Source organism: Atractosteus spatula (assembly GCF_055471065.1).
Source record: "Atractosteus spatula isolate fAtrSpa1 chromosome 10 unlocalized genomic scaffold, fAtrSpa1.hap1 SUPER_10_unloc_6, whole genome shotgun sequence".
Taxonomy (NCBI): Eukaryota; Metazoa; Chordata; class Actinopteri; order Semionotiformes; family Lepisosteidae; genus Atractosteus; species Atractosteus spatula.
Genome location: NW_028296626.1, coordinates 238311 through 249273, shown reverse-complemented (window position 1 = coordinate 249273; position 10963 = coordinate 238311). Strand labels below are relative to the sequence as shown.

The 10963-nt window shown below is 40.1% G+C and overlaps 4 pseudogenes; all 4 read right to left on the bottom strand.

Moving 5' to 3' along the window:
* Positions 1–1800: 1800 nt before the first annotated feature.
* On the bottom strand, positions 1801–1919 carry LOC148811887 (5S ribosomal RNA; annotated as a pseudogene).
* A 7219-nt stretch (positions 1920–9138) lies between these two features.
* On the bottom strand, positions 9139–9257 carry LOC148811886 (5S ribosomal RNA; annotated as a pseudogene).
* Positions 9258–9794: 537 nt separating this feature from the next.
* LOC148811885 (5S ribosomal RNA) lies at positions 9795–9913 on the bottom strand (annotated as a pseudogene).
* Positions 9914–10450: 537 nt separating this feature from the next.
* LOC148811884 (5S ribosomal RNA) lies at positions 10451–10569 on the bottom strand (annotated as a pseudogene).
* Between the last annotated feature and the right edge of the window lie 394 nt (positions 10570–10963).

The following is a 10963-nucleotide window of genomic DNA, read 5'->3' as shown; positions in this document are numbered from 1 at the left end:
GAATAACGGACTACTGAAAGGAGAAAAGGTTTATGGTTTTTGGATTACGGACACTGGATAAGGATACATCGCGGATTGGCTTTATTACGGACTTTTGGAACTCGGATCGGATCAGGATTAAGGGAACGGATTACGGACTGTATTTGGAAGATAGTTGGAGGAAGAAAAGCCACGAAACTCAGGAAAGAAAAGTGTGGTGTGAGTACTACTTTCATTTACATAAACTTTCCCCCGGAGACACCACAGTACCCATCCGCGCACCCGACAACCAGGCATGTGTGACCCCGTTGACCTGGATGATTAATCAAACAGGCCGCACATTCATCAACCACAACCCCCTTTAAACAATGGTTGAAGGTGCAACATACCACCGACTTTAAAATCTGATCCATAGCATCGGGCTCATTAGAGCCATCGTTAGCTAAACTAGGTTGAACATCATCATTAATCACATTTTGGCGAACACACATGAACAGACACGAAACATTCAAGCTTGATGGTAGTTTGAAGATTGATGCGTCGACCTCTTCGTTATTCTATTAAAGGAAAAAAGAAAAGGAAGGCTTAACAAAATAAATAGGCATGCTTTTTACCTAAAATATTTAAATTGTAATGCCTCTTTTGTGTTAGAGTTCTTTGTTTGCTTCGAACTTGCTGTGGTTTAATATTTACCATTTGTAGCAACTCTTCATCAGTCGTTGACGGACCCCCAACACCTGAATCACCATCAGAGTTCACATGACAGCCACTGTCACACACCACTGAGTACTGGGTCAGCTTTTGCTAAAAAGAAGACAAAGTGTTGAAAACGAAATACGCTAAACGCAGATTGAAACAACAATTCCACTATCAGAAAAAATATTTTAGCAACCTACTTCTTCAGTTTGCATAGCAGAGGAATCCGATGATTCACTACTCAAAGAAGCCATCTTCGCAGCAGTCAATATCGGGGCCTCACAGCTCAGGTGTCACACTTCAAAACTGGCAAGTCGGCTAATTTAAGCATAAACTCCAAATTTGTAACCATGCTCAAGACATTTTTCAAATGGTTGTGATGTTTTAGAACTCCCCACCATATCCCCCCGCCCCAAAATCACACGTGTTTTATCGAGAGTGAAAGGTAATCACGTTGAATTAAAATATGTAAGCTTATTTCAATGACAAATTCTCAACAACTTTTCAAAAGTTTGAAATGATTTTCCACGTACCGTGAACGTAAAGTCTTTAAACCTTAAAAATATTAACATGCAACCCAAGCCTCAAATGATGTGTGTTTCTCTAGAAAAGAAATTACATTGAATCAAAAAATGTAAAACTTATTTTATCTTTTGAGAAGAGCATTGTAGGGCGGGTCTTTATATTTTAGTGGATAGGTCATAAAAGTGTTAAAATAATTGAATAAGACATTTAGCAGCGATAACTTATAAGCACGAGCAAAAATTGATCTTTATAACGCTTATAGATTTTAACAATATAACAGACTTTACTAAAATGTTTACTTTTAAAATAAATATTACATCACAACATGTCCACACCCAGGCACCTGCCGTTAAAGGTTATGGGATGTAGAGATACAGTATATAAGGTTCATGATAAGAATAAATGGCTGGCGATAAACCTTTCCTCGATCCTTTGCGGACTTGTAAAACTGTTCATGATCAGAATAAAAAACGCTCATGCTAATACACAAGCACCTGTGTCTCACCAAAGCTGACAAATAAACAGACGGAAAAGCCGCACTGCACGTGTGAACAGGGGAATGAGCGAGCGAGCGGGGATAGGGCACCTCTTGCGCTTAAGAGCTTACAGCACCCGGTATTCCCAGGCGGTCTCCCATCCAAGTACTAACCAAGCCCATCCCTGTTTAGCTTCAGAGATCAGACGAGATCAGGTGTGCTCAAGGGGGTGTGGCCATAAGCGAGAGCAAAGCTCGCTGGCACCCTTCTTATAGAGAGGACCTTTTACGACGCTGCTTTTTTTCCCTTGCGTTTTTCTCTTCTTCCCACGTTCTCTCTCTTCACTGCCTTCGTCCCCGCTCTTTTTCACTTCAGCCTTTCACTCTTGCTTCCTTCCAATGAGGACGGAGCTGCGGGAGAAAGGGCGCTATAGAGGATCTATGCAGACTTGTAAAACTGTTCATGATCAGAATAAAAAACACTCACGCTAATACACAAGCTCCCGTGTCTCGCTATACAGATGCAGCCATTCAAAATGGGTGAGGTATTTCGCGGCATACCCCGGTGGGCGTGTCGCAGTATCACGCGGTATGACGCAGTTAACGTGGTGTCACGTGGTTAACTATCCGGCGTCGCCTTGTAAAACCGCCAGGGGGAGCTTAACCTCTCATGTACAGCATTTGAGCTGTGTATTACAGCATGTTAATCATCAGTCATTAAAATGTTGGTATATTTTATGAAAGCAAGATTGCTCAGTTGGACAAAAGTACACAACCTACCTTTATCAGAAATATTTATGCATCAAAGCCTTTACTGAAGATATTACTAATAGTATTAATAATGGATGACTTTGGACAAGCTGTATACTCAAAGTATAATTTCTTTAGCACATTTGTACAAGCACTTGGAATCTGTCCAAGCCATACTTTGTCAGGCATTTTGTTTTACTTCAACGGGCATAAAAACTTCCTTGCTTTTAACAGGGCGTTTCATAATTTCTAACTACGAAAATGATTTAAAATGCGACACCTATCATTCAACTAGAGCTTAAAATATCACAAGGATCCTCAAGAGCACAGCAAAGAGTGTATTAAAAGACACTTGTATTTATCAACGCTTTCTTTTCCGTATACCAGATTTTATGGAACCACTTCAGAGGGGTGTCAGCCAGTCAGATTCCAGGAATCGGCACTTTAAAGGAAAAATACACACCGGTATTCCATTTCTCCCTAACGATTTTAAGCATCGAAGTATTTAACTAGCATGTGAAATAGCGTGTGAAAAAGTGGTAGTTTTAAGCTTTTCTGCTAATATAATATGGAATCGCGTATCTAAAGAATTTAATAACGGTATTCGTGTGCTGCGACAGGGCTGTGTAGGGCTGTTTCGCCTGCCTGTCCATGCGAGCTGTCTTGTAGCCGACTGGTCTAGGTGCGTGACTACCAGCTGGCAGGTTGTGTGTTTGAATCCAGCTGGTGCTGGACTTTTCATTTAACAAACATTTCTTCGAAAAAATAGAATAGCGATATTATGGACAATCAATTGACTTTTATATTTCAAAATATCGCAACATGATCGATATTTGCGATATTTTGAACATATCTTCCCTTCTGACAGCGGTTCCTGCTTCTATTGTGTGTGTGTGTGCAACAGAGTAAATTTTTATAGAGAAATGGAGGCTGGACAGTATGCGTTACAATATAAACATTTATATTGATTTAAATCGTGTTCTGATTTAAATCGCAAACGCGTGTTTAATTATATGTGTTTTATATATTTTAATCATAATCAGGCTAATGCAACATAAATTGATACAGTATCTTTGTCTTCTAAGTATCTTAATAAACTTTCAGCATAGCTTTCTACCCATCAAGATTTATATTTCTTGGGATTTTGGGAACAAACGTGGAAGGATTAGATTATAATCGTTTTTATTTGTCAAATACGTGATTGTATTTCTGAATGTTATGTGACACCTACATTAGTTCACTGCTTTAAATACATCGAATTAAGAAAGTTATGTGTAGCACTTTAGATCTTTTTTCTGAACCAGGGAAAATCTGATCATGTTTCTCTATAACAATAATAAAAAACTTTATTTTACATATCGCCTTTAAAAGTGGCATCTCAAAGCAATACAGTAGATCGAAAAACAGTTAAAAGGGACCAAATTAAATACCAGACAATCGCAAACGCGTTTTCAATAAAATTATTTTATTCATTCAGCAGTTTGTGAGAGGGACATCCAGCAGGGAGAGACACACACACCGGTTTTCATTGACAAAATTGTTTTTTTTCCAATTCCTCTTGTCTAACAGGAATGTTTTGTTTGTGGACAGACTGTTAGACAAGAGGAAAAGACCGCCTCCTCCTACGAAGCATTAATCGCGTATCTAAGGAAAATTGCAGTATACCTTTGTTCATGCACATCATTATACAGTACAGTATCTCAATTTGTATTTTGATAAAAAAAATCGTTTGCCCAGCCACTACTGTTGTTATTGTTTTTATCCTGTAAAGCATTTCCTTTTTCTGCGTTTTCCATTTCCTTTTTCTGATCACTCGCTTTCTGGATACACATCTCACCTGTCCTGTTCTTTGTTTTCCTGGTTTGCTGATTATGCCTGCTGCGGTCCACTCCTACCCTCACACCTAAAGAATACTATTTTAAATTTCTTGGCGCAGTTCATTAACCCTTGTATGTGCTGTCCGCGCCCAAAATGCAATTAAAAAAAAGTCAAAAACCGCGCTCAAAATGCAATTTAGAGCTTAATAAGATACACTCCACAGGCAAAATTAAAGACAAAATTAAAGACGATTAAAATCTGTAATCCTTCCACTTGTACTGTGAGTCATCGGACAGTTTCTGCTTTGTGTAAGGATGGTGAGAAAGCTGTGCTCAATGTATTTAAGGGACTTAAAAGTAAAAGGAGATGCTTCATACTGCTTGACTAATTTTAAAAACCAAGTTATAAATGCAGACGCTCCCTCGGTGCCGCGCCGGGTGTAAATATCAAAGTATACATTCCCAACAAGAATTGTACCCATCTGTCATGCAAATAAAACACCTTGAATTGAATTGAATTGAGGGAGAGAGGGGGGTAGTGGGACAGAGATACTGTAGACAGACTCAAGGCAAATAAGATACTTATGGGTACGTAGGCATTCACGACAGCAACATATGAAACGTTTGCACGTACTGTATAGTTAAGTTATTACTTGGTTTTCAAAGTGCAACGAAATACAATATTGTTGTTGCTGCTGTTCTGGTTGTTTTTATCCCGTAAAGCGTTTTGAGAAGCCACCTTTAAAGGCGATATATACTGTAAAACCGCTGATTCTTATGGAATGTGTTCCGCAGGAGATTCAAATTTTTATTTATTTATTTTTTAATCGCGTATCTTAGGAAATCTCAGTATAACTTTGTTCATGAACAGTGGCATGTTACATTATCATTGGTTTTTTTAACAAGGCTCGCCAGCTAATATGAATCGAAACCTGTCTTGCTAGCTTTTAAAGTCGTGCATGTGTAAACTGTACTAGAGGGCATGCAAGTTACTCTGCCCCTTTCAGCTGCAGGGAGTCCCTCTGCTGCAACACACAGCAGACAGAACGGGAGACTATTGCCTTTCATATCTGACACCAGTGAAGTAAAAGGGGTGTCTAAAGGGGTGATTTCAGACCACATTTTAGTTACTTTATTTTGTTTACTTTTAACATTTCTGTAATTTACAGTAGATGTCACAATAGAAGCCCGAAGCCTATTATACTCAGTCTAGCCTTGGATCCTCTGAGTCCCATGACTCAGTCTTGTCTGCTTTCCTAGAATAAAACCAGTTAAGTCTTGTGTACTATGCAATTTATATTTTCCGATTCCATGCATTCCCTTAATGTTTAGAGTTTACTATATTCTCCAGACTCAAACACATAAGTACTAATAGCTCTGTCCCTTTAGGAGACTCTTTGCAGTACTGTGTCCCACTACCCCCATGAATTCTTTAGGTTGGGTCTAATATTTTCCAGTAATATACAGAATGGGATACAAAATGCTGTCAGGCAGGTAACAGAAAAGAGAAAAATATAAATATTTCCATTTTACAGACGTTCACACATTTATAACATTTTGGCTCAATAAAAAGCTAACCCAATAATTTAATGTGATAAAGTATAGTTTGGATGTTTATACATTCATGTTAATCGTATTCTTGATTCATTTCAATAAGTGTTCATGTTTCATTTGCTAACTTAGAGCATATTGTGCAATGAAGAATAAAATAGCTGCATGACAAGTGACTTCCTTCTCTCAGTGGAAATTAAAAGGTAGCCTGATAAATTATAATAAGACAGTAAGAAAGGTTCCAATCAGGAGGAGACAATTCTTTCCATTTTTTTTGTTTGATTGCTGGTAGCAAACTGATCTGAGGATCTACTCCAGCTCTTTCTCTTTTTATCATACAGTAGATTTTATTTTCTTGCTTTCTGAAACACAATATAACAAAAAATAACCTCACAAACTCAAAGAAAAAATCCTTACTCCCCCCCCTTCCCTTGGCAGTACTTCCTCCCATGCTTTTAACTAAGGGCATCTAAAATACTGTCAAACAGCTACAATGGTATCTCTGTACAAGGCTTTGACTGTGTCAATCACAGCACCTACCATTCCCTTACCAGCAACAACATGGATTCTAACACTCAGACATTAAAAAAAGTCAGGCCAAGAGAGAAAATACCGAGCTTTACAACATGCGGTACCAGTAACATTTTACCCACAGTAGACTCACCAACCAGATGTGTTTCAGTTTCTGTGATAAGCCTAGATTAATCATATCCTCTCCTCTAGTAGGAGCACCAAGTGTAAACATGTAATGCCCCTATTAAAAATAATGGCAAAACAGAAGTTCACTCTTTCTAGAACATACCTTCCTATGGACACTCCTAAAATGTATAAAATAGTGTCCACAGCATCTCATAATAGAGGCAAATGGGGAACTACAAACTCATTTCATACAATGCCATCCATGAGGGGTTAAATACACCCTGAGAGAAATTAATTTCTGGATAATTCAACGGCTGTGATTTCTGGAATATGTATTATCCCAAATATTTTCAAAAGAAATTGAATCATTTCAATTAATCTGTGCCATTCAAGTACCTGCTCCAGACAGTAACCACTGCTAAGGGTTTATATGAAGCTTGCATTAAAAGACTTTAAAAAAATGTCATGTTCCCATAAAAAAGTCATGCCTTGGAGTATAGACCCCCAAAGGAATGCCATAGACTCAAACTGCAAAATAAACACATACAGAAAGAAAGTATTTGTATTGTAATTGCAAATCCTGGTATGAGTGATTGGTATGACTTTCCTCATTACAAATCTCTTATTAGAATTTAAATTTCTCTGTAACTCCAGGTCAGAACAGAGAAAATGTAACTGCCTTAAGGAGTTTACGATTATGAAAAATAGAAGGATAAGCATGATACGTATGTCTTCTGTCATTTTCTAAGTCATGTTACTGAGCACCAAATCTTATTGAGAATATGAATCCATTTAAGGTTTATACCATTAAAGTAAAGGTTTATTCCATGCTGAAAATGTTTGTACCAGACTTTTTTGAGGCCTGTTTAATTGTGTCTGAAGTCTGATGTTGTAAATTTTATTGTTAAAAAGATCCATGAAAATGTCACTACTAAAGTTAGCTGGTACTGTTGGTATTGTAAGTGGCAAGTAGAGCTCATATTTTAGATTTTGTGTAGTTGCTAGCGTTGAACTCTGTGTTGGATGCACATGAATTGAAGGAATGGGCAAACATAGCTGATGCGGATCCACAGAGCCAGCATATTAAGATGTTTATAATTAGAGGCAATTTGTTTAAATAACTAGGTATGGATACTGATGTGCAAGAGAGGTGGAAAGGCTGTTCCCTTAAGCCAGCACTATAAAATGTTTTATTCTCAGTGAGATGCTGCCATTTCATAGTGGGTTTCTAACACTGTGTATAGTTCCATCCACACAGTGCCTTTACTTCCATCCATTTCTAATCTCTTTATCCAGTACAGAGGATTTGGAGCCTATCCCAGTAAGCGACGGACACAAGGCAGAATACACCCTGGACATAGCGCCAGTCCATCACAGGACAGACAGACACAAACACACACACACCAGGGCCAGTTAAAATCTAACCTCAGAACCTTTCTTTTCAGAAGACTTAGTGTCTGTATCTGCTTCATTTTCTAATTTTGGTAGCACCTCTAACTGCTTGTCTTTCTTACATGCATTTACTTTGTAATCTGTGGTCCTTTTATCTGTTTTTACATCTACTGTATTGCTTTGAGATGCCACCTTTAATGGTGATATATCAAATAAAGTTTTTTATTATTGTTATAGGGAAACATGATCAGATTTAAAAAAATCTAAAGTATACTAGTTTGTCACTCTTCTCATTCCCTTTGCTAAATGACTTTTCATACTAATCTGATCAATCTAACTGCCAGTTTTCTGTGCTTTCTCTATCCTGCTAGATTTGCAATTATTCTGAAAATTTTCATCTTGAAATAACTCATTTCTAAATACCTTTTTCACTGTTAACATCTTGCAGCAACTCTGCGACAAAATATACACTCTGACAGTTCATCCTGCTACCAACATTAAATAAAACAAATCTTAAGATTTCTATATTTATGTCTTTATTTAGTGGTTTCATTAGTGACAAAGGCTAAACTTTCTTGGAAAAATGTCTTTTATGTGTTGCGGAAAAAACTGACTCGCTTTAACAAAATATGTTTACAAATCCTTTCACCTGGCATTTTCGTAGTTAGAAATTATGGAACGCTCTGTTAAAAGCAAGGGAGTTTTTATGTCCGTTGCAGTTCTTTTGCAACATGAATATAATTATATCGTTATTAATTTCTTGAGATACGCGATTCCATATTATATTCCCTTTTAATCAAATTCTAAAAGTATGCTTGTTGACTACGGTATCGCGTTAGTTAAAGACTTCGATGCTTAAAATGTTTAGGGAGAAATGGAATACTGGTGTGTATGTTTTCTTTAAAGTACCGAGACCAGCCATATACTGTATGTTTAAGTTCCAAAATTAATATCGTTTATGGACTTCACACCCGTTGCAGTATGCTCCTATTCTTTTTATGCTCAGCTACTAAGATTTCCCTTCAGTGGTAAAATTCAATATCTACAACGGGCACAGCAAAGACGTTTACTGTAAGTCTTTCTACGACAGACCAACGGACCACGAGTGCCCCTGTTGGTCAACCAATCACGTACTGCGGTGCCACGCGTCATCTTGCGTCGCACTGAGCGACGCCACCTGCGGTACGTGTCTGTAACGCGCACTTTGAATGGCTGCATCTGTAGCTGACAAATAAACAGACGGACAAGCCGCACTGCACGTGTGAACAGGGGAATGAGCGAGCGAGCGGGGATAGGGCGCCTCCTGCGCTTAAAAGCTTACAGCAGCTGAAATTCCCAGGCGGTCTCCCCTCCAAGTACTAACCAGGCCCATACCTGTTTAGCTTCCGAGATCAGATGAGATCAGGCGTGCTCAAGGGGGTGTGGCCATAAGCGAGAGCAAGGCTCGCTGGCACCCTTCTTATAGAGAGGACAGCTCCGTCACCTCTTTTACGACGCTGCTTTTTTTCCCTTGCGTTTTTCTCTTCTTCCCACGTTCTCTCTCTTCACTGCCTTCGTCCCCGCTCTATTTCACTTTAGCCTTTCACTCTTGCTTCCTTCCAATGAGGACAGAGCTGCGGGAGAAAGGGCGCTATAGAGGATCGCTGTGGAGAGCTGCTGCTGTGCTTTGACATCTGAGCTCTGTGGAAAACGATCTCAATACAATTCTGAAAAACGCGACTCCCCGAACGCCAGCCGAACAAGTCTCCACAGCCGAAGCGCTGTGTCTCTTTTCAGCTGGCGATAAACCTTTCCTCGATCCTTTGCGGACTTGAAAAACTGTTCATGATCAGAATAAAAAACGCTCACGCTAATACACAAGCACCCGTGTCTCGCCAAAGCTGACAAATAAACAGACGGACAAGCCGCACTGCACGTGTGAACAGGGGAATGAGCGAGCGAGCGGGGATAGGGCGCCTCCTGCACTTAAAAGCTTACAGCACCTGGTATTCCCAGGCAGCCTCCCATCCAAATACTAACCAGGCCCATCCCTGTTTAGCTTCCGAGATCAGACGAGATCAGGTGTGCTCAAGGGGGTGTGGCCATAAGCGAGAGTAAGGATCGCTGGCACCCTTCTTATAGAGAGGACAGCTCCGTCACCTCTTTTACGACACTGCTTTTTTTCCCTTGCGTTTTTCTCTTCTTCGCACGTTCTCTCTCTTCACTGCCTTCGTCCCCGCTCTGTTTCACTTCGGCCTTTCACTCTTGCTTCCTTCCAATGAGGACGGAGCTGCGAGAGAAAGGGCGCTATAGAGGATCGCTGTGGAGAGCTGCTGCTGTGCTTTGACATCTGAGCTCTGTGGAAAACGATCTCAATACAATTCTGAAAAACGCGACTCCCCGAACGCCAGCCGAACAAGTCTCCACAGCCGAAGCGCTGTGTCTCTTTTCAGCTGGCGATAAACCTTTCCTCGATCCTTTGCGGACTTGTAAAACTGTTCATAATCAGAATAAAAAACGCTCACGCCAATACACAAGCACCCGTGTCTCGCCAAAGCTGACAAATAAACAGACGGAAAAGCCGCACTGCACGTGTGAACAGGGGAATGAGCGAGCGAGCGGGGATAGGGCGCCTCTTGCGCTTAAAAGCTTACAGCACCTGGTATTCCCAGGCGGTCTCCCATCCAAGTACTAACCAGGCCCATCCCTGTTTAGCTTCCGAGATCAGATAAGATCAGGCGTGCTCAAGGGGGTGTGGCCATAAGCAAAAACAAGGTTCGCTGGCACCCTTCTTATAGAGAGGACAGCTCCGTCACCTCTTTTACGACGCTGCTTTTTTTCCCTTGCGTTTTTCTCTTCTTCCCACGTTCTCTCTCTTCACTGCCTTCGTCCCCGCTCTATTTCACTTCAGCCTTTCACTTGTAGCGGCAATGGTTGTTAATAAGACAGAATTAAGTGTTGCTGTGCTTTTTCAAATGAGGCCCCATCTCTCTGTTCATCTCTGTGGTGCAGCCACAGAGAAAGTATTCATGCAGATGATTTAAAGATGTTTTCTTTTGATAAGGGGCAGCTCCCAAATGGGGATGCACTTAGCTAAGCCTAGCTATCATGATCAATGGTCATCCATTGGCGCCTATCTGTCTAGGGTGTGCCAGATGGA